Genomic DNA, 22714 nt, shown 5'->3' on the forward strand with positions numbered 1-22714 from the left:
ATGTCCTGCTTCCCAGAGTCCGCCATTGGCGTGATGCCCTGTGGCTGCGGCTGAATGGCCCAGGACTCAGCAAGGCTGCATTTCCGTTCTCCCTCCCCTTTGCAAGCCTTGTGGGACTGCAGGAGAGCCTCAGTTTCCTCATTTAGGAAGGAGGGGAGCTCATCATGTTGGCCCCAGTTATGCAGCGGGTTATTGTGGTATCCGCATTGAACACTGCATGGGGCAGGGCTTCGTACAGTGTGAGAAGTCCCCAACCCACACATACAAAAGTGTGGGCACAGAACACTTATTTTTTTAATCCATGGGGAATTTTTAGACTTTTGAATTTATTTTCCTGTAAATGGAAGATTATTTAGTCATCCACCCCCTGGCACACCCCATGCCACCACCTTCCGATAAGGGAGATGTAACAGAAGCTAGGAGTGCAACGTGGGATCTCAGATTCAACCTTACACAAGACAGTTTGAGGCACGTTTCTGAATCTGGTTTCTCCTTGTGTGCTCTTTGGGATTCTAGAAATCCTGGCCTTTGGTTGTCCTGTGACAAGCACAAGGGATGAAGCCAAATTGGCCCATCTGGGGTCACTTCAAGCCTTGGAAGCAAATGCAAACTCCCTGACATTCAGCCCCCAAGAACATCTCGATGAGGGAAAGAAACATCTTCTAACTCACCAAAGGGGTTTGAAGACAGCCTCTCCCGTCGTTCCTGAGTCAGGAACAGAGGCAGCCTGTTCTGGCTTGAAGGGGAGAGTTATGTTTGGGGGAGAGACTTTCAGGTTGGAGGTGGGGATAGAGTCCTGACTCAAGCAAAGCTGACACCTAGAACTTTTAGAAGATCAGACATTTAGGCTGCATCTTTGCAAACTGCCCCTCCACCCAAGGAGGAAACCTCGCCCTCCCTTGGAATTATATCCAGTGGCAGAGCTCTCATCTAGGCGGAAGTGTGCCCAGTACAGGACCTAGCTTTTTTCTTTTTTTAATCCAGTAAATAGAATTCCATTACCACTGTATAAGATATTACTATATTTGGGTTCTATGATTGTGAATTATAACCTTAGTGGTCCCTCCTTCACTTAAATACACATTGCAAGTTACCCAAAGGTGAGTTATTCTTCTCATGCAGAGAAGCCATATGTGCAGGTTCCCTTCCCTTTCTTCTTTCTCCTTCCTTCCCTCCTCCCTTCCTGCTTCCCTCATCGCTTCCTTCCTTCCCTCCCTTCTTCCCTTCCTTCTTTCTTCCTTCCCTCCTTCCATCTTTCCTTCCTTCTTTCCCTCCTTCCATCATTCCTGCCCTCCCTCCCATCTTTCTTCCTTTCTTTCCTCCCTCCTTCCTCCCTCCCTCCCTCCCTCCCTTCCTTCCTTCCTTCACATCCCTCCCTCCCTCCCCCTCCTTCCTTCCTTCCTTCCTCACTCCCTTCTTTCTCTTCTCTTCATCTTCTCTTCTGACTTCTCCTCTTCCTCCTCTTCTCTTTCTTTTCAGAAAAAAATGCCCCATTTTGCTTCAGGGACTTTGAAATCTCTGTGGTCTGAAGTTATAATCCATACACTACACAACTGGGCTCTAATGTAGTTCATACAAAAGGTGCTGCATTTTCAAGTATGTATTTTGGATTCAAATGGGTCTCTTCTGGTTTTTATTATGGATCATTTAAACCATTTTAACTTTCTAAAATGAATTTAAAAGGACTATTAAAGGAACAAAAGATCCAAGCTCATATCATCAGCAAACTGTAACTAGCAATGTATACTCAAAACGCATGTATTTTAAAAGCCTTAACTATTAATTATGCCTATGTTTATATTTGCACAGGAAAAATAGAGACCTGGATTTAAAAAAAATATTAAATGACTCCTGCTTCATATTTTGTCAAAGGGGAGATTTAGTTCTGGGATCTGTGTCTAAGGCAATGAGCCTGCCTTCCCAAGTATAAAAGTGCAGAATAGGGCAAGGCGCTGTCGCCCATGTGAGGGGATATGCACAGCCAGAAGCAGGGGAGGAAAAGCAACCAAAGCTGCCACATTTGTCAAAGCAAGTAAGTCAAACTATTTAAATATGTAAGAAGTGGGTCTCAGGCAGGATGCTAAATGTCCCGGTATCATTGCCTCCGGTTGCCATGGAGGTGTTCAGGCAGTTGGAAAATCATGAGTGGATAGGAAGCTGGAGGAAGACTAGCAAGCATGTCTCCAGAATCTTCCACTGCTCCTGCTGAAGGAGTTTGGGTGGTAAGTTAGAATGTAGGCTTTGGGGAGTCAGGCCTGAGCATGTTCAAGTCCCACTACTGCCACTCAGGCAAGTTACTCGTCTTTTCTGGGCCTCACTTTCCTCCCCTGAGAAATGGGAATGATCCTGTTCACCTCCCTTCATGGGAATGATACTGTGAGTAAATTTTCAAACAGCACAATATAATGGGGATGGCCTGTGATGCCCCTTGGGTGCAGAAAACATCAAGTTTTCTCCTTGAGCGATAAATGAATATGGTTTAATCTAGTTAGTCTCCTCTAGCTGCCAAGATTGCTGGGAGGTTGGGTCCCTGGCTGTTTTCAGGGCTTGTATTCACTGTCTTGGAACCTGAGACAAGGTTTGCATTCTTGCAGCCACTGTGGCTGCCCACAGGAGGCCGTCCTTCCCACAGCTCCGGGTTTAGCCACAGAGAGCCATGCTAGAGACAATAAGACAGCTTCTCTTTGTGCCTTTTGTGGGAGTCTGAGCTCACGGAAGTGTGTGTGTCTGTGCGTGTCTTTGTGTGTATCAAGAGAGAAAGTCCTTGAGACAGGAAGGGAAGAAAATATTGGTGAGTACTTCTCCAGGTGTGGACGGATGCAGGGTCCCTGGCATAACCCCAGGGAGTTGGGAGGTGGCAGGACCTCAGAAGAGGAGACTGGACTTTGGCTCTGGGAAACCCAGACTGGCAAAGATCCCAGTGCCTCAATCTTGGGAAGTCCCAAAGCTGTCAGACAGCAAAGAACGACACAGAGCTGGACAAAGGGTATCTTGTCAGTAATCAGTATGAGAAGGGTCTGAAAATATTTGTAACTCGGTTGATTCCTCAAGAGAGATGTGTGCTCCATTCCCCTGGACCACTGGCCCTCTGAGATCTGATGCTACCAACCATCAAAGTTAAACAGGGCCAGGGATCTGTTATAGCTTTATCAGGAAAACTCTGGTCCATCTCAGACCCTTCTTCTAGGATGTTATGAAATAGAAGCCAAGACAGTTCCCTCTTGGTCTTGGGGCCATTAGTAATACCCTGAGGAAGGGAAGGTGAAATGAAAGCTGTAATGAACAAAATGGAAAATAAAAATGCTTCTTTGAAGTGCAGGTCATGAATTTTGTCTAGTAAAGTTGAAGATTCTCTTACCTATGACCTAACAACTCTAATTCTGGATCCTTAGTATAGGAAAAAATTTCAGATTATGTACCCAGAAGCATGTACAAATATTTATTGCAGCATTGCTTTTAATAGAAAAAAGGAAATAATCTACAGGTCAGAATCTAAGAACAAATTAGGAAAATGTATAATATGTTGGGTGTTTCACCAAAAAGAATTTAATAGAGGGAATTAACCAAATGGATGTCAGAGGGCTGAGAGAGTAGAAAGGGAGTTATTCTCCAAAGAGAATAACTTCAGAAAGCAGCTGTTACCTTTAGGGCTGGGAGAGCAAAGGAGAAGGGGGTGCTCAGAGGAGAGCCTCTCAGAGCTATGACTCAGACTTCTGAAGGTGGGGAACTGCTGGCCCTTACTGGTAACGTGGAGCTCAGAGGAGTTTGGAAAAGGTAGGACCTTGGATATTATCTGAAAAGGTGCATTATGTGGTGAGACTGGCCCTGGGGAGTCCCAAAAGAAGTTGCCAAAGGAGGCTGGATCCAAGGGCCACCGCCAGGACAATCTGATACTGTTCCAGCCATATAACCAGGACGGGCCAGCAAACAGGTAAAAGAAAGTCCCTTCTCCCTGCCCCCTTTCCTTCCAGTCATCCTCTGGGGTTGCCTAGTAGAGTCCTAGGAAAGGGAAGACAAAGAAGAAGGAGGACGTAGACTTCACTGACAGCATGTCGGCCGCAGACTGGAGATCCTACCTCAGATGTACGTACGCAGTGGAGTCTGAAAAGCCTACCGTCATTGTTTTTTCTGTGTCCTGAAGCTTTTTCCTTCGGAAAATGCAGAAAACCCTGAGAAACGGTGGCATGGGAACAAGAGAAAGGATCATTCCTCAGGCGTCTCCTGTGTGAGGGCATTGCTCTTCCTGCTCAAGTATGGATTACTTCAGTTAATAATCGCTCCTGTTGGGGGAAAATTCCTAGACATTTATTCTTTAAATATAATCAACATCATTCATTAATTACTTTTTTTTTAAATGTACACCTACTCGGCGCAAAGCAGAGTTAAAGAATGGCTTTTCTGGGGCGCCTGGGTGACTGAATCGGTTAAGCGTCTGACTCTTGATTTCAACTCGGGTCGTGATCTCAGGGTCGTGAGATCGAGCCCTGCGTGGGGCTTCCTACTCAGCACAGAGTCTGTTTGTCCCTCTCCCTTTGCTCTCCCTCCTGCTCTCTCTGTCTCTCAAATAAATAAATAAAATCTTTATAAAAGTAGAAGTATCGCTTTCCTAAAACTCATCTGTTAGAATGGCTAAATATAAGAAACTGGTGATGCCAAATGTTGTCAAGGTTGCAAAGTGCCAAGAATTCTCATTCATTGTCTGGTACGTATGCAAAATGGTACAGCTTTGGACAACAAGTTGGTATATTTTATAAGGTTAAAAATACACTTAACATATGATTACTACTGAGCTGGTGGGTATATGATTCTATGCATCTGTCCAAACTTGGAACCATGCATCACAAAGAATGACCTTTAATGTATGCAAATTTTTAAATGTCAGCCAGGATGTGGGATGATCCCAGGATGGAAGGACGACTGTGACAGTTGAATTTAGCTGCATTAAAAAATATGACATAACCTCACTGAAGGATTTAGGGTAAAATGATGACCTAAGTGATTTTTGGTCAGGATAAGTCTTCCAACTTTTTTAATCCTTTTCAAGATAGTTTTGGCTTTGACCAAAGATTGTTTGGGTCCCTTCCATTTTCATAAAAGTTTTAGATCGGCTTGTCCATTTCTGCAAAGAAGGCAGCAGGATTTTGATAGGGATTGCTTTAGATTGTAGATCCATTGGGGAGATACCGCCATTTTATAACTGTTAGTTTTCTGACCCATAAATACCAGATGTCTTTCCATTTACTTCGGTTTTCTTTATTTCTTTGAACACTGTTTTGGATTTTCAGCATAAAGTCTTGGAAGTCTTCTGTTAAATATATTCCAAAGTGTTTTATTCCTTTTGATTCGATATTAAATTGAGTTGTTTTCTTAATTTCACGTTCAGATTGTTCATTGCTAGTTTATAAAAAAAAAAAAGTACTGGTCTTATATCCCACATCCTTGCTGATCTGGTTTACTCTAAATCTTTTAAATGGATTTCTTAAGCTTTTCTATATATAAGATCATGTTATCTGCAAATAGAGATGGTTTCACTTTTCCTTGTCAGTGTGAATGCCTTTTTTTTTTTTTCCCTTGCTTTCTTGTTCTAGCTAGCATCTCCAATAAAATGTTGCATGTATATGGTAGGAGACATCCTTGTCTTCTTGTTCCTGGTCTAGGAGCAGAGCACAAATACAATGTCAGCTGTGGGTTCTCGAAAGTGCTCTTTGTCAGTCTGAGGAAACTCTCTTCTATACCTTGTTTGTTGGGTTTTGGGTATTGAATTGGGTCAACTGACTTTTCTGCTTCTAATACATAATCATGTGGGGTTTTTTTTGGTCTTTTATTAATATATTATTACCTACACTGTTTTTTAGATGTTAAACTAAACTTTTATTCCTGGGATAAATCCCAGTTGTCACAGTGTATAACCTTTTCCATATGTTACTAGACTCAGTGTGCTAGAGTATTTTTTGGAGGATTTTTAAAATCCTTATTCATAAGAGATACTGGGCTGTAGTTTTTATTATTATTCTGATATCTATGACTGGTTTTGGTTTTAGCAATACCGGCTTCATAGAAAGAATTTGGAAGTTTCTTCTCTTCTAACTTCAGTAAGAGTTTGTAAAGGAGTCTTTAGATATAGTTAAAATTCCTTAGTGGAGACATCTGGGTCTGAGGATTTTTTTAAATTAAATTAAATTAAATTAAATTAAATTAAATGTTTTTAATTTGAATTCAATTAGCCAAGGTATATAGTGTATCACTGGTTTTTGATAGGATGTTTAATGATTCATTAATTCAGTATAATATCCAGTGCTCATTCATATTATGTGCCCTCTTTAAAGCCCATTATCCAGTTGCCTCATCCTCCACCTACCTCAGTTTCTGCACCCCTCAGTTTGTTTCCGGGAGTCTAATATGGCTTGTCTCCCCCTCCTGATTTCTTCCCATTTAGTTTCCCCCACCCACCCCTATTGTCCTCTGCACTATTCCTTATATTCCACATATGAGTGAGACATATGATAATTGTGTTTCTCTGATTGACTTATTTCACTCAGCATAATTCCCTCCAGTTCCATCCATGTTGATGTAAATGACAGATATTCAGCCTTAACTCAGCCATCAGAAAGGATTCTTTTTTTTGATGGAATGTTTTAAAGTTACTAATTCTCCTTTTTCTTCTTCCTCTTCCTCTTCTCCCCCTTCTCCTTGTCCTCCTCCTCTCCCTCCTCCTCCCACTCTTCTTCCTCCTCCTCCTCCGTTATAGGTCTATGCAGATTTTCTATTTCTTTAGGGTTTGTTTCATTTGTTTGTTTTTTTTCCAGGAATTTCTCCATATCGCCCAAGTTATGTAGTTTGTTTAAATAAAGTTGTTCAGAGTTTCCTTTGTAATCCTTATTATTTATGTAAGGTCAGAAATGAGGTCTCCTTTTTCAATCATAATTTTATTTTATTTTAAGATTTTATTTATTTGTTTTAGAGAGAAAGAGAGAGACAGAGTGAGAGAGCAGGGGGGAAGGGCAGAGGCAAAGGGAGAAGCAGACTTGATCTCAGGGCACTGAAATCATGACCTGAGCCGAAGGCAGATGCTTAACCGGCTGAACCACCCAGGAACCCCCCTCATTTCCGTTTTAGTAATTTTAATCTCTCTCCCCTTTTCTTGGTCAGTCTAGCTAGTTTGTCAAATTTGTCAAAATTGTTAGTACTTTTAAAGAACCAGCTTTTGGTTTTATTGATTTTTCTGTACTGCTTTTCTATTTGTATTTCATTTGTTTCCATTCTAATCTTTATTGTTCCCTTCTGCTTCTTTTCATTTTATTTCTCTAGTTTCTAAAGGATGAAAGTTAGGTTACTGATTTTAGTTCTTTCTTCTTTTTTAATATAGGTGTTTCCAGCCATAAAATTCCCTCTAAGCACAGCTTTAGTTGCATCCCAAAAGTTTTAGTATGTTGAGTTTCTATTTTTAATTTTTCTTCAAATATTTTTTCACTTTCCATGTTGGGCTCCATGCTGAGCATGGAGCCTATTTTAAAATAAAATAGAATAAAATACAAAGTAAGAAAAGGTACTTGGGTGGCTCAATCAGTTAAGCATCCATCTGACTCTTGATCTCAACTCAGGTCTTGATCTCAGGGTCATGAATTCAAGCCATGCTCTGGGCTCCATGCTGGGTATGGAGACTACTTTAAAAAAAAATTATAAAGTAGAATAAAATAAGATATTTTCTCACCTTCCTTTTGTGTTCTCTTTTGATCCCTTAGTTATTGAGGGTGCTGGTGTTTAATTTACCTCTACCTGTCATTTCCTTCTGTTGCTGATTTTTATTTTAGCACCATTGTGATTAAAGAACATATTTTGTATCACTTCAATCCTTTTTAATATATTGAATTTTCTTAATACTCAATTATCTTGGTATACATTTCTCTTGTATCAAGAATCAATTCTTGATATCAATATATATTGATTTACAAATACTCAATTATACTTAATACTAAAAAAATACTTTCTTAATACTTGCCACATACTGTATGCTAGAGAATGTTTCATGTATAACTGAGTAGTATGTATGTATGTTCTGATACTGTTGATAGAGTATTGTATAGACACCTGTATCTATAGGTATCTATAGATAGGCTGAGTAATTTATAATGTTGTTCATGTCTTCTATTTCCTTGTTGATCTGCCTCATGGTTTTATCCATCACAAAAAGTGGAGTATTGACATCTTCAGTTACAATCATCACATTGTCTACTTCTTAGTTAAATTCTGTCAGTTTTGCCTCATGTGTTTGGATGCATGATCCTTATAGTTATTATATCTTCCTAATGGATAGACTCTCTTATGAAATGTTCCTCTTTGTTTAAAGTTTTTGGTTTGTTTTGTTTTAAGGCTTATTTTGTCTGATATCAGTGTAATCACTGCAACACTCTGTTGGTTAGTGTTCCCATGGTACACTTTTGTTTATTATTTTACCTTCAACCTATTCATACTTTTGAATTTTAAATTTGTCTCTGTAGACAGCAAATGGTTGGATTTTTAAAAAATACATCTGCCAATCTCTGCCTTTTGATTGGAATGTTTAGTTTATTTACATTTAATACGACTTGTGATAGGTAGGACTTATGTCTGCCATTTTGCTATTTGTTTTTATATATCTTAACATCTCTTTTTTCCTCTATTACTGTCTTTTTTTGTAGTAAATAACTATGTTCTAGTACACTATTTTAATTCAATTCTTTCTTTTAATCTATATCTATATCTATATCTATCCATATCTATGCCTAGTGTTGTCTTGAGAATTATAATTATCATCTTAATTTGAAACAATCTAGTTTGTATTAATACTAACTTAATTTCAGTGGTGTACACAGAATTTGCTCCAATGAAGCAGTTTTATTCACACTGCCTAATCCTATTATTGCCATATACATTATACCTTTTCATATTATACCACTCAATCAAATTATATTGTCTTATGTCATTGTCTTTTAAATCAGAGAAAAGTGTCACAAACTTTTACCTTATATTTGCCTTTAGTTTTTATCCCTTCGTGTGAATTGAGTTATTCTCCAGTGACCTTTCATTTCAGCCTGAAGGACTCCCTTTAGTATTTCCTATAGGGTGACTCTGCTGACAATGAATTACCAGTTTTTTAATTATTTGGGAATATCTTAATTTCACCTTTTTTGAAACAGTTTTGCTGAATGAGTTTTGCTGAATATAAAATTCTGTATTTACAGCCTTTTTCTTTCAGTACTGTGTGTAAATGATTTTACTACCTTCTGGCCTCCATGGTTTCTGGTGTGAAGACAGCTCTTAATTTTTTTGAGGATCCCTTCTACATAATGAGTTGCTTCTTTCAGTGCTTTTAAGATTCTCTCCAACTCTGGATTCTGATAGTTTGATTGTGATGTATCTAGGTGTGACTCTCTTTGCATTTATCCTAATTGGAATTTATTGAACTTCTTGGATAAATAGATTAGTGTTTTTCATCAGATTGGGATTTTTTAGTCATTATTTCTTCAGATAGTCTTCATGTACTTTTCTGTGTCCTTCTGGGACTTCCAGTATGTCTATGTTGATATACTAGATGGTGTCCCACAAAACCTCTGAGGCTCTGTTCAAACTTTTCATTCTTTTTATGTTCCTCAGACTAGGCAATATCAATTGACCTGTCCTAAAGTGTAAATTCTTTCTTCTTCGAGCTCAGTCCTGCTGTTGTACTTCTCTGAGATAATTCTTACTTCAGTTATTACATCTTTCAATTTTAGGATTTTTGTTTGCTTCCTTTTTTTTTTTAATAATTCCTTTCTCTTTATTAATATTCTCTTTTTGTTGCTCTTGTACTTTTCAAGATATAGATTTCTTTAATTCTTTGAACATATTTAATTTCTTTGGATATATTTATAATAAGTGATTTAAAGCCTTTGTCTTGTAAATCCAACATTTGTATTTTCTTATGGACCTTCTATTCAGTAACTTAGCTTGGGTCCTTTCCCATTTCTTTATATATCTCATAAATTTTTGTTTAGAACTAGACACTTTAAATAATCTAATATGACAATTCTAGAAATCATATTTCCTTCTACCCCAAAGTTTGTTGTTACTTTGTTTAGTGACTCTGTTGGAATAATTCTGTAAAGTCTGTATTCTTTGTCATTTTTAACCACTGAAACCCCGGCTTGTTTAGCTTAATGAGTTGCTAATGATCAGACAAAGATATTCTCAAATGCTGGAACCAATATGTCTTTCTGCCTTTATGAGTGTATATGTTGAAGCTTGTCTTCAATGCTTAGGCAGGCAGTTTACAATTCTGCCTGAGTCTTCACCTCTAGTTTGCTCAAAGCCTTAAAGTTAGCCAAAGGTGAGAGATTATGGTCTTCTCACAACTTTCCTGAGCATTGTGCACATGTGTGTGTCCTTTAATTTTTTTTTTTTAAGATTTTGTTTATTTAGTGTGCCTGGGTGGCTCAGATGATTAAGCATTTGCCTCACATCAGGTTCCCTGCCCCTTGGGGAGCCTGCTTCTCCCTCTGCCTCTGCCTCTCTCTATGTCTCTTATGAATAAATAAATAAAATCTTTAAAAAAAAAGACTTTATTTATTTATTTGACAGAGAGACAGACAGACACAAGGGAGCACAGCAGCAGAGGGAGAAGCAATCTCTCCACTGAGCAGTGAGCCTGATGTAGGGCTTGATCCCAGGACCCTGAGATCATGACCTGAGCCAAAGGACGACACTTAACTACTGAGCCACCCAGGTGCCCTGTATGTGTGTGTCCTTTTAGATTCCCAGAATCTAAAGATTCTAGAATCTTCTCAGAAGTGTGTCAGATCTTTCTAAAGTCCACTAAGGATAGCACTTCTTGATTATTTCTGGTTATTTGGTCAGTCTCTTGTGGGTTCCAACTGGTATCACTACCTTAGGCAGCTGCAGTGTTAGACAATTACCACTGATTGCTTTTCCCAAATGCTCTGTGGATAGGACATTCACCGAGAGTAAGCTCTGAGTCAAGTCGATTAAAATCAAGCCCCAAGAACAGAGCTGTTCCAGTGAGCTGCCATATGAGTGAATCCAATAGTGACATTTCTCTGGAGATAGAGCTATTTGAGGGGCTCCAAATCCCTTTCCCCCTCTGGTAGCTGCATGGCCACTGTTTTTCACAGCTATTATGGCAGCAGGGCTGTTGTTTTTCAAGGCTACATATACTCTCTAGTGAAAACACAGATAGACATAAATATATCATATTTAATGACCCAAAAAGAAATTCTCAAGTTGGTTGGTTCTAGTCCCCAGAATAACACTGCTCAGCTCTCAGTTACTGTATGTAGATTATCTTAAACAGCTTATTTATTGTGTAGAGATTATTTAGGTCCATTATTTAGGTCCATATAGAAATACAGATTGCTTGGTTCCACTTTCACAGCTTCTGACTTAGCAAGTCTAGCATGTGGCCCAGGAATTTGCATTTCTAGTAAGTAATAAAGAGGATGGTAATGCTGGTGTTTGGGGACCTCATGTTGCTTTCCCCCCAGCACACTTCTAGGATACTTTCTTCTATCATATTGTGATGCTTCAAGAATGCGTAGCATCATATATACTAACAAGCTTGGTTTCCTTTTCTCTTGATAATGTTCACTCTACAGTGGAATTAGGGCCCCATTCCTTGTTACTGAAACATGATTATTCTTTTTTTAAAAATTTAATTTAATTTTTAATTTTTTTAATAAACATATAATGTATTATTAGCCCCAGGGGTACAGGTCTGTGAATCGCCAGGTTTACACACTTCACAGCACTCACCATAGTGCATACCCTCCACAATGTCCATAACCCCACCACCCTCTCCCTACCCCCAGCACCCCCCTCCCCCACAACCTTCAGTTTGTTTTGTGACAGTAAGAGTCTCTTTGAAATGTGATTATTCTTTTAGAAGTATCCTGAATTACATGCCAGTCAATTGACAAATGTTTATTGGAAGCCTGATCGTCATTCAGTGCTCACTATTATGGTAAAAGAATTTTTGAAATTGGACTATTGTTTATTTTTTTTCTATTGTTTATTTTTAAATGTTTGTGAATTTGTGTTTTTTTAAGAAGCTTATGATTTAAAAGCACTCTTGGCTTGATTAACACTAGTATGGCTATAGGATCATCTGAACATTTTTGAGAACACTTTTGAGATGTCAAGAGGATCTTATTAATACTTTTGCTAGAAAAAAGGTATGAACTGGACTGTGCCAGGTAAATCAGGTATATTGGTCACCCTAATTTTAGAAAATAAGATATAAAAACATTTTTGGATTTCCACAAGTTTGATTTTCTTGGCTTTAATTTTATGTCAGGCTTAAGTCAATCTTTCCATTTATCCAAACTCTGATAAGTGTTCTGGATTGTTGAATTAAAAAAGTTTTCGTTTAAGAATTTTTAAGGAGAGGGGCGCCTGGGTGGCTCAGTGGGTTAAGCCGCTGCCTTCAGCTCAGGTCACGATCTCAGGGTCCTGGGATTAAGCCCCGGCATCCATCATCCATCTCTGCTCAGCAGGGAGCCTGCTTCCCCCTCTCTCTCTTTGCCTGCCTCTCTGCCTACTTGTGATCTCTCTCTCTGTCAAATAAATAAATAAAATAAAATCTTAAAAAAAAAGAATTTTTAAGGAGAACTTTTTTCTAATAAAATTTAAAGACTTCAAAATAAAATGCCTGCTTATAGTCAGTCCAGTATTTATCCTTGCTCAAGCAGAAATATTAAGGTTTAGTCGTATTAAAATGAAAAGTTTCCTCCAAAATTTTATTATATATTTCTTTCCCATGAAAAAACAGAGCGGACTGTGGGGGAGAAGTGCAAGGAACTGATATGCACTGAGAGTCTATAATTGCATATTTATACAGTTATGCCAGAATAGGTCTGCAAGGCTGTTACTGGTTTCTTCTTTTTGCTTGTCTGTATTTTCAAAGTATGATTTTAATTCTTTCTTGTTTCTGGGTTCAATGTTCCGTTTCCTAAACGTCTGCTAGGGATTGCGCGCCCCTGCACCACGGGAAGCACGCTCACCGTGGGGGCAAAGGGCCGAAACATTTCACCCGGGGACCACTCTTCTATGGAACCTTCTTAGGGGATACATTCGAGCCTCATAAGACTCAGTATATGTGAGGGCGAAAATGCCATCGTCCGATTAAGTCCGGATGTTCAAGAATTCCTTGCAGGAGACTCAGTCCAGGATCAATCAGAGTGAGGTCTTGCTGTAACCTAGGAGTAGAATCCGGCGCAGGAGTCTCAGCAGACCTGCTCCTCAGCCAAGGAGGCGGACCCGGAGGGGTGGGGCGGCCCGGCCTGGGGTCGCTGAGTGAGCATGCGCAGAGAAGGGGCGGGGCCGGGGCGGGGCTGAGCGCGACCTCCAGAGCGGTGGCGGCGGCGGTAGCGGCAGCGGAGTTCGGATTGCTGCGCGGGCGGAAGGTTCGTGGCCGGCCGGCGCAGAAGAACCAGTACGTAGAGCCGGGCCACGGCCGGTGACTTGGTGACCAAGCGGCGGCGCTGCTGTTGCGGGGCTCGCGCGCACGGCCCGGCGGGACCTAGGACGGCGGGGCAGCAGGGCGCGGGCGCCGCGGGCCGGGGCGCGCCAGGTAGGTGGGCCAAGCTGGGCGCGGGGGCGACGCGGCGCCGGCGAGGAGCGGGGTGCAAGGATGCAGCCGGCGGGGTGGGGCGGGGCGCGGCGCGGCGCGCATCTCGGTACCGGGTGCGCCTGACGGAGACGGCGCCCGCGGTTGTCATGGAAATCCTACAGCCTAGCGGTTCGCGGGCGGTTGCGTCTTTGGAGAACAATCCGAGCCAGGCCGACCCCTAAGGTAGTAGGAGACCCGGGCCGTCTCGCGCTGAGGGGAGTGCGGTGCTGGAGCGGGCGTTGGGAGCCAGGATGCAGGACGCGTCGACCCCGAGGCCACATCTTGGCTCTTGCTTGGATCTAGTGACTCCAGACGCTGAAGGCCTCGCTGTGTCTCCGGTGTAAACATAACCGGGTAAAAATAAGCATGCATCTCAGTGTAGGACATCTGGTCTCCATCCTCTCAACTCTTCCCTTTTCTGCTGGGCCGTAGCCCCCCGACATTTCTGGCATCTTGGCTTTTTGTATATTATTTCTTTCTGGCTGTGCTGGTCAGTTAATTGAGGCCTGAAAAATTTGCAGGGATCTGTGACCATCTCTTGAAAACCCAGTCATGAATGTGTAGGCCATAGAAGATTGAAACACTCAAAATGTCAAAAGTAAATTTATGTCTTTGTGGGCGAAGGGATCTGGGATGGGCTTGCTTTCCCTCCCCCCACCCCACCTCCCTTGTCGCCTGCCCTCTGACATTACATAATGTTGTGTTCCTCCCGCCTTGAGTTCATCCATAATGACAGATCATGAAAATACTCCACTGGCCGAAAAGGAAGTATAAACAATTGTAAAGCCCCTTTTCTTGTTTTTTGCTTTGCCAACTGAAAGTGTTCAGTTGGGAGGCTGCTTAAGAGGAGAATGACCACAGGGCATCTAAATCTAGGGAATAGGGGGTGGGGTGACAGCTGGAATGTTGCAGTGAAATTCTGCCTGATTCATCTTGGTTCGCAGTGGATTGGGTGGACTGTGGGCAAGCCAGTGGGATTGGGGCCTGAACAGGCTGACTTGGGTGTGAATCCTGGTTCTGCTACTTGCCAACGCTGGTTCTCAATGTTCTCAACTCTAAAAGGTGAGAACAGAACCTGCTTTGCCATTTGTTTTGGGATGTAGGTGCTGTTGGCCTTGGTAAATGCATATAGAATAGGTTGCTCTAGAATTAAACTTAGTTTTTCATTGGTTGAAATGGCCTTTCTTTAAGAGAAGTTTTGATTCTGGATCTAGGCTAGGGCCTTTGGGGAATTTTTGTTAAGATGTTTACTCCTGGAAGGTTCGATTCCTTGATTTCTCTGAGGAAAGATGAATGATGGTGCCCATGCGGGGAGGCTAGTGTGGTTGTTCTGTTGGAGGGCTGCTGTCGGAAGACCATGATGCTGTCCCAGGAGTGGTTGTTGCTTGTGAATGGAAACCCACAAGGCCTCATTCCCTGTGGTGTCTTGTAAACACACCTCTGTAGCAACCAGCCAAAGTTCCTGGCAGAGTGTGCCCTGAAGACAGGGCTTAAAAGAAAGGAAGCTAGCCAGTTGCAGAGGGAAGTGGGAGGCTGTATTTCTCCTGGGCTCAGCAATAGAATTTGCTCTGCTGAGTCTAGTGGCTGCTTTACTTCTCGGTTTTTCATGAGGCTTACACTATCTCAGTGTTTATCTGCTTTAGACTTGAAGTCAAGGGGAGACATTATAGTTTATTACATTGTTTGGGAAACAGTATATTTTCTTGTATTGCTGTTAAACTGAGTATCAGGATTTTTTTTTTTAAAGTTGCTATAAAGAAAGGATGAAATAAAATAATATACACAAGAGCTTGTTGTGAGCTGTTAAACACCAGAGAGATGGGGTGTATATGACTGAGAGGACCACTGACCCTGCAAGTCCTTTTAGTCAGTGGCCTTCCTTGGAACATTCTGCTCAGCCAGCAGATCTGTGAATGCTCCTGAGGAATGGAACAGAAAGGCACAGGGGACCAACTGACGGGTGGACCCCACCCCCACCCCCACAGCATCTCAAGAATCCAATAAGACAGAGAGGTGGGGAGACTTTGGACCAAGGTTGGAACCTGTTTCTCACAGAAAACTCCTTTATGGATTACATATTCCAGCAAAGTTCTCAGCATCATTAGCTACTCATGGTGTCAGGATGCTTTGCCTTTCACTGAGGAAAAAAAGAGTGCCAGGTCTGCAGGGAAGAAGGCTTGATTATGTGGTTGCTTCTTTTGTAGAACTTGATTAATAAGCTGGTCTTGAGAGATCCTTCAAAACATATTTTTCTGGCTTTCTGGAAGAGAAGCTCTGTGAGGAGAACGTATTCTGGGGAGACCAGTATTAACACCATTTTGCTTTAAAGCAGAATGCCATCATGAACCAAATCCCCAGGAATTTACCCATATTTCTGTACATATGCACACCTTGCTCTTTTTAAATTGTTAAAAAATACTATTTCGGTTATACTGAAAAGTTGCAAGAATAATCCAGAGAATTTCTGGCTGTTCTTTACCCACATTCTCCAAATCGTAATTTGCATTTTCCTTCTCTCGTATTTGTTCATGTGTCAATACTTTTTTCTGAACTGTTTAACAGTAACCTAGTGACATGATGTCCTTTTACCTCTAAGTACTTTATTGTGTGTATCTTAAAAACAAGGACATTCTCTTACATAACAACAGTATAGTTATTAAAAATCAGGAAATCGAACATTGATACAACACTCTTATTTAATATTTAAGTCTTCCAAATTTTGCTGGTAGTTCCAGTAATATCCTTTGGAGCAAAAGCAAATCTAAGATTATACATTGTGTCAAATTGTCCTCATTATTGTCCTTTCATCTGGAACAGTTAGGGAGTCTTTGTGTTTCATGACATTGACATTTTTGCCACCCTTTTTTTTGGGGGGTGGGGGATGATGTCTCCCAGTTTGGGTTTGCCTGCAGTTTCCTCCTGATTAGATTAAGATTACCTGCTTTTGGCAAGAGTAGCACCGGGGTGACCCTGCAGCCATCTCAGCATGCCCCAGCAGGAGGAGGCATATGCTGTTGATTAGTCCCAGTCACTGGTCAGGTTAACTTTGATCTCTTGAGTAAGGTGGTGCCTTCTAGGTTCCCTTACAGAAAAGTTACCATTTTCCCTTTGTAACTAATATGTATCTTTTAGTAAGATTAACTCCAGACTCTGTAAATACACTGTTACTCCCTATACTTTGTCTAATTTTAGAATCCGTTGATGAGTCTTACCTGAACCAGTTATTATGCTGGCTGACAGATGGTGATTTTCTAATTCCGTATTTCTTTCTATACCTACCAGTTGGAATTGTACTGAAAGGAAGAGTATTTCTTTCTCCTGTGTTTATTCTTCCATTTACACCTCTGCATTCACGAATTCCTGATTTATGCAATAGATAATAGTCTCTTATTCTTATTGTTCATTTTATTGCTAAAATTGTCCCAGACTTGGCCTGCAGGAGCCCCTTGTGTCCTTTTGACACATCCTCATCATTCTTGGAGGACTTCTTTAGTCCCTGGCACAAAACCTTCAACACTTGGCTTGTACTTTCCAGTCCTGCATTTTGCCATAGAGAATGGTATTTAAAAAACCAAGGTTGGGATGCTATGTGCTCATTGCTACTGAGGTGTTGCTGTTTCTAGGCCTTTTTAGGGACATCCACACTCATTCACACAGTCCACAAAATTTTCTCTGGTTTGTATTTTAAATTTAATGCTGTATTCTGGAGATCTGTATGTACTGACATGAAAAGGCCTTTGTTTTGTTTTGTTTTTGATCTGTGTTCCAGAGTATGGGTTTATCATAATTTATTTAACTATCCTTTATCAATGGATATTTCAGTTATTTCCAATTTCCTACTCTAAAAATAGTGGAGAATCTGTGAATCAACTTATTGCTAATACTCACAAATATCTCAGTCTTCTAGATCCCTAGAAGTAGAGTTTCTGGGTCAAAGAGTAATTTTAAATGGATAGCTCTGCCAGATTGCCCCCACTTATAAGAGGCTTTCACTTTGTACTCCTTCCATTAGGATGTGAAACTGCCTGTTTCTTTTTAACTCTGCCAACACTGAGGAGTATAAATCTTGTCAATTTTTGCCAATCTAATGGATAAAAAAGGCATTATTATTTTAATTACATCTCCCGAATTACCAAAAATATTGAAAACCTTTTTGTGCTCATTTCTACTTTTGCTTGTGTGAATTACCTGTGCATCTCCTTTGCACATTTTTTCTCATTAGGTTTTCTTTATATTACTGCATTGTGGAAGTTACTATAACTTTAGACTTTATTCTTGGCAGCCTTAGAAGTCTCCTTAAGTATGATGCATTTTTTCATCCTAGAGGAGAAGAAAACTACTGTTTTCTGAGCATCCCCTACATCCCAGGCCTGGGCCAAGTGTTTATAAGCATTCCCTGCAAGGTCTGTGGTATTGAGGAGGAAGCTGGGTGAAGGGTGGCTAAGGTATTTACCTAAGAGTGGTTAGAAAGTCTTGAACTAGGATTCAAACCCAGGGCTGTCTGAATCTAGTACCACTTCCATTAAATCATATAGCTTCCTGCACAGTACTTAAAAATAAATACTTTATTATATCAATGTGGGGATGGGAATTAATTACCTGGGGCCCCCAATCAATCATTTCTATTTCTAGTGTTTTGATCTGCAGGTAAGGGTCTTTGAGCCTACACGTCTTTCAAAACCATTTATTTTATTTCTCAAACTGTTGTGGACTCTGGAGTCAAAGTCCTTGAGAGCTTCCAGCAGCTATGTGACCTTGGGCAAGTAGCTCAATCTTCTGTGTCTTGGTTTGCTCCTCTGCAACCCCAGAGGCTTGTTGGGTGGGGGAGGGCTTACGTGAGTTAATACACATCAGGTGCTTGGAATGGCACCTGATTCCTGCTAGCTCAGGGACGTGACTCTTGATAATGAATTCCCGTGCCCAACACGAGCAGGCAGTGTGGAACTTGGAATGAGAGCAGCGTTTTCTCTTCAGGTTTCACCATCCTTTTCATCATAAGTGGGCTGGGAAATGGAGAATCAAGGCCCCTGGGTGCTGTGTGCTTGTCTCCTCAATATGGTGTCTGCACACATCCTTTATCATATGCCTGCCAGCCAGCCCCTAATGTTGGCTCACAGTCCTTAACCTGGGGCAGGTGAGATGCTGCAGCCCTTTCAAGGTGGAATCCTAAGGTTCACCCAGTGGAGGCCTCGGATGCAAGAAAGGTCCAGCTGGGGAGGGTCTGTGGTTATGAAGCCATGTCCATTTTCTGGAAGTCAGGAAGGCATGTCCATTTTCTGGGGTCAGGAAGACAGAGGGGCTTCCTCTAGGAAGGGATCTCTTGAGGAGGAAAGCATTCAGCTCCTTGCAACTCCCTTCCTGGGATGCTGTCAGAGCCTTTCCCTCAGACATCTGGTAATTCTCCTGGCCTGGAGTTTATGCAGTGCCCTTCCTGTTGCACTTATAGGTGGAATTCTGAGCTCTCCTGACATCCTCTGCCTCTCTTCCTGTTCCCCATGCTCCTACTGTAGCTCTTGTACAGCTCATATCAGCTGCTGTCTGATAAAATTCATTCATTCCAGGATGTAGAACTCCCCTTGTCCTGTGTTGCTTGCATTTCAGATGGTTCATTCTCTAACCCACTATTTAGAATTTTCAAGAAGGATGACCTAGGTGTACAAATTCTGGAAATGTGAAGGAAATGCATTTAGGCAAGTATATGTTTCTGGAGAACAGGGTCCTTTTACGTAATAGGGATGCCTGGTTCAGGAGTCTCCCTGGATTGTGGGGTGTGTCTGTTGCGGTGCTTTTGGCTGCCAAGCAAACAATAAGATCATTTACTATCTCATAGAACTGGAGTTCTACTCTGTCAGCAGTTTTGCAATTTCATCAAGGACCTAGATTTTTCTCTCTAGCCATCACTGCTATCATCCCAGAGTCAGCCTTCTCAAGATGATGAGATGGCCCTCATGGTCAGCCGGACTGTGTGTTTCCCTGCTCTTGACACCAGCCAGTCCCTAGCCATGGTCTAGCAGCCCTTCCTCTGTCTGGTCTGTGGGATCAGTGAGGACCACGTGGCTTCCCCAGGATCCAGGTCAGGAGGTCTTGAGAATGCTGTGTGCTGATTGGCTTAGGTGTGTTCCTCCATGTGTGGGCCCCTGGCCGGTGGCATCAGCATCCCCCAAGACTTATTAGAAGTGCAGGACCACCCCAGTCTACTGAATTAGAAACTCTGGGACGGGGCCTAGCACTGTGTTTTAGCAAGCCCTCCAGGTGATCTGATGCAAGGTCAAGTCTGAGACTTGCTTTAGTCTAACTAAGACCACCTGCATTCCTCAGCTGGAGGTGGGGCTGGCTTTTCTTGAATCCAGACAGGATTGTTCCCAGAGTAGGAAGAAGGGAGGATGAGTATTGGGTGGTCAGCCCCTGGTGTAAACAGAGGAGCCTGTGGGTATCTTTGCTTTCCATGCCCCATCCCCCCAGCCTGTGCCCCAGTTAACTGGCCCCGTTGTTTCCCAGCCTCCATGCCTGCAGCCACCCCAGCTCCCTTGAGAGTGGCCCGCATCCTCCCCTTAGGACTAAGGGAAGCAAGATGGCAACCTCCCAGCCCCAGGTTCTATCTCTGGCCTAGCGGGGATGGGAGTCCACTGGGCCAGCTGCTGAGGATCTGGGCTGGTCCTTTGACTCACTTTTCAGAGCCATTCTGGAAGCAGGTTCTGATGTGTAGGGTTTGCTTGCTTACTCTAACACTCCTTACTCAAAAATAAATAAATAAATAAATAAAAATAAGATAAAAAAGAGCAGTACAGTTAGTAGGGACTTGGGAATGCTTAAGAAGTTGGTCTGGAGACAGCCTAAGGGACCACTTTCAATGCTTCTGCCCAGTGTGACCTGCTTTGTTGATCCCTTTTGCAAGTACAGGTCTGGTGTAATTTGTGAGCTCAAAATAGCCTGCTGTTCCAGATTTTTCCAGAAACCGGTAAGCTGAGATAGTTCTAGATTTTCTTGACTTTCCAAAGGCTTTCCAAGGTATTTCTAGATTTTCTTGACTTTTCAAAGTTCAGCTTAATCCAGGAAATCTCATACCCTGTTGTCCTATATCAGTACTAATTGTTGAGGACGGTAGAGCAGTTGAGGAGGAGACAGGGTGGGAAAGGTCCAGAAAGGTGTTTTTCAAACAGCAGTGGTTTGCAAAATCAATTTGAGATTGTAGCCAGAATTTAAACCTTTTTTTAAAATAAAATAGAAAATATGTAACTACATGTCTTCTAGGAAGGGTAGGCATTTTTGGTAAAAACATGTAGTTATTTGCATGTGGTGTATGTTTGGGTATTGTTACAATGTCAGTGTTTCCTACTGTCAGTTTTGGCAAAAATGTGTCAAATCTGACAGTGGAGCACAGAGAGGAGGGGGCTACCCTGGCCACGCATATGTTTGTGTGTATACAAATGCGCGCGCGCGCGCGCGCACACACACACAGACACACACACACATTGTGTCTTTTCCTGGGGGGAGGGCCTCTGGCCTTCAACTGAATCTTAGAGGTCTGTGACTTCCCACAGATGGAGAACTGCTGATCTAAAGTGTAAGGGGGCTTTCAGCAGGGTGGGCCAGTGGGAACGGAGCCAGAGCCCAGGGAGACAGCAGCACAGGGATGTAGATGCTGTGTGTTGTGGTCTTGCTCTGGTTTATCGTTTGTGGTGTTTGACCACCTGGAGGCCGGAGCCTCCTGACGATGTTGAGGATCCTTAGCAGGACTACCCTGAGTGACTCAGTGAGTCAAGTGAGTCAAGCGACTCAGTGAGATGTTTTGCGGCTGGTCCCTTGAGAGCTATGGCGGCCTGAGATTCCCTCAGTGATCTTTTGTGACTTAACAGTAGTAACAGCTTCCAAGTTACCTCGGTTGCCTTTGGGACACATGTGTTGTGCATTAATGCAGGTGTTAGTCTGGTTTGTCTCACAAAGCGAAGGCAGTAATAATCTCTTTGGGGTGTCTGTGTCTGGTTTTGAGGGGAACGAGATAAATTGCTAAATCAGCATTCTCATCTGGGGAAATGGGAAAGTGCCTCGCCAAAAGGGGTTGTGTGAATTAAATAATGTAAACAGATTTGTGTATTGCAGTGCTCTGGGCCAGTGTAGTTGGGAAGTTACTATCTTGCAGGAGACTCAGTATCTTTCCTCTCAATTTTATGGGGTGTGTAAGTCTGTTTTTCCCATTTTTTTGCCCATATTTTAAAAACTATATTCTGTTTTGTCAATATCCTTCAAGTCATGTCCATGCTTTAGAAAGTTTCTCTGTGAAAGACAATGGGATTTATAATGTTTGAAAATTCTCTGGGATGAGATATATTAGCTCTTTTCCAGGCTTGCACATTGTTAAGCGACTCAGCTTGCTTATATGTTATTGGAAATACTTTTTAAAGATATAAGAATTTTTAAATTGAAGTATAATTATCTTAAGTGTTATATTAGTTTCAGGTGTACAACATAATGATTCAGCAATTCTCTGCATAATTCAGTTCTCACCATGATAAGTACCATCACTGTCTGTTACCAAGCAACATTACTGCAGTACTTTTAAAGTTTGTGATGTAGTCATCTAGAACTTTCCTTTTGGGGAAGGTTCACTGCCCTGTAGTCATTGCCATACCACTCTATTAGAATTCTTGAACTATAGCAGAAAAGAGCCTCCTGTTATTTTTTAGTGCTCCCCCCAACCCAGCCAACCCCAGATACTATTTAGAACTGTAATAATAAAGGTGGCAGGTGAAAACATAAGAAGCCTTTTCCATTATCGTAGGTTGCAGGAAACTTTTTGAAGTCTAACACACTGTGTATTCCTAAATTTACATGAATCACTACGCTAATGAGTATGTAAAACATTCTTAACACTGATGCATTTTCTGTCTCCCTCCATTAAAAGCATAACAGCCATAAAAAAAAGTATCCAAAAGGCTAGAGTACATCCATCTCTGACTACTGCCCAGGGTAGCTCTGAGGGGAAATGTTGCAGAAGAAGGAGGTTCTGCAAGGGGACTGCCAGCAAAGGTTAGAGAAGGATGTGGGCAGAGAGGAAACAGGGAAGTGGGAGGGGCA

The 22714-nt window shown here is 41.8% G+C and overlaps 1 protein-coding gene across 14 annotated transcripts in view; it reads left to right on the forward strand.

Annotated features, from left to right (window-relative positions):
* Positions 1 to 13418: 13418 nt before the first annotated feature.
* The window catches only part of INPP4A (inositol polyphosphate-4-phosphatase type I A), a 131381-nt gene continuing 122085 nt past the window's right edge, over positions 13419 to 22714 (forward strand). For 5 of the 14 annotated variants that reach the window (XM_044263856.1, XM_044263858.1, XM_044263866.1 and 2 more), the window contains exon 1: positions 13419 to 13600. The gene's annotated coding sequence lies outside the window, so the exon portion shown is untranslated. Of the gene's footprint in view, positions 13601 to 13764; positions 13823 to 22714 lie in introns of those variants that run through there. The other 9 variants (XM_044263862.1, XM_044263868.1, XM_044263869.1 and 6 more) reach the window with 3 other exon arrangements.

This window comes from Neovison vison, chromosome 8 (genome assembly GCF_020171115.1).
Source record: "Neovison vison isolate M4711 chromosome 8, ASM_NN_V1, whole genome shotgun sequence".
In the NCBI taxonomy this organism is placed as follows: Eukaryota; Metazoa; Chordata; class Mammalia; order Carnivora; family Mustelidae; genus Neogale; species Neogale vison.